General features: G+C 49.7%; 2 non-coding genes across 2 annotated transcripts in view; both read left to right on the plus strand.

The window, feature by feature from the left end:
• LOC123174708 (5S ribosomal RNA) overlaps positions 1 to 104 on the plus strand; it is a 122-nt gene extending 18 nt beyond the window's left edge. The window contains exon 1 of the ribosomal RNA XR_006487290.1: positions 1 to 104. This exon is cut by the window's left edge and continues 18 nt beyond it. This is a non-coding gene — a ribosomal RNA (5S ribosomal RNA).
• A 300-nt stretch (positions 105 to 404) lies between these two features.
• LOC123174694 (5S ribosomal RNA) lies at positions 405 to 523 on the plus strand. The gene has a single exon (XR_006487276.1). It is a non-coding gene; the product is annotated as a 5S ribosomal RNA (ribosomal RNA).
• Positions 524 to 676: the final 153 nt, after the last annotated feature.

The raw sequence follows: 676 nt of genomic DNA on the forward strand, positions 1-676 counted from the left end.
AGCACTAAAGCACCGGATCCCATTAGAACTCCGAAGTTAAGCGTGCTTGGGCGAGAGTAGTACTAGGATGGGTGACCTCCTGGGAAGTCCTCGTGTTGCATTCCCTTTTTAATTTTTTTGCACCGCGTGCAAAACAAAACGCACGAGCGCGACGTATGTTTAGCACGTTTCATTATTTTGCACGTTTACGGTAAGTTTTAGCTCGCTGCTCATTATTCACGCGTCTAGCGGCGGCAAGCGTGTTCTGAAAGGGGTCGAAACCATGGTAAATAGGCACTGGTGCAGTTGAACCGTGGTAAAACTCGTCTCCGTAGTTGAGCGGGAGCGGCCAAAGGAATGTGCAATCGTGTGTGTAGTGGAGCTGGGAGGGGAAGCATAAGGGACGAAGACGGGGGTAACATGTCGGATGTGATCATACCAGCACTAAAGCACCGGATCCCATCAGAACTCCGAAGTTAAGCGTGCTTGGGCGAGAGTAGTACTAGGATTGGTGACCTCCTGGGAAGTCCTCGTGTTGCATTCCCTTTTTAATTTTTTTGCACCGCGTGCAAAACAAAACGCACGAGCGCGACGTATGTTTAGCACGTTTTATTATTTTGCACGTTTACGGTAAGTTTTAGCTCGCTGCTCATTATTCACGCGTCTAGCGGCGGCAAGCGTGTTCTGAAAGGGGTCG

Source organism: Triticum aestivum, unplaced genomic scaffold, assembly GCF_018294505.1.
Source record: "Triticum aestivum cultivar Chinese Spring unplaced genomic scaffold, IWGSC CS RefSeq v2.1 scaffold90744, whole genome shotgun sequence".
Lineage (NCBI taxonomy): Eukaryota > Viridiplantae > Streptophyta > Magnoliopsida > Poales > Poaceae > Triticum > Triticum aestivum.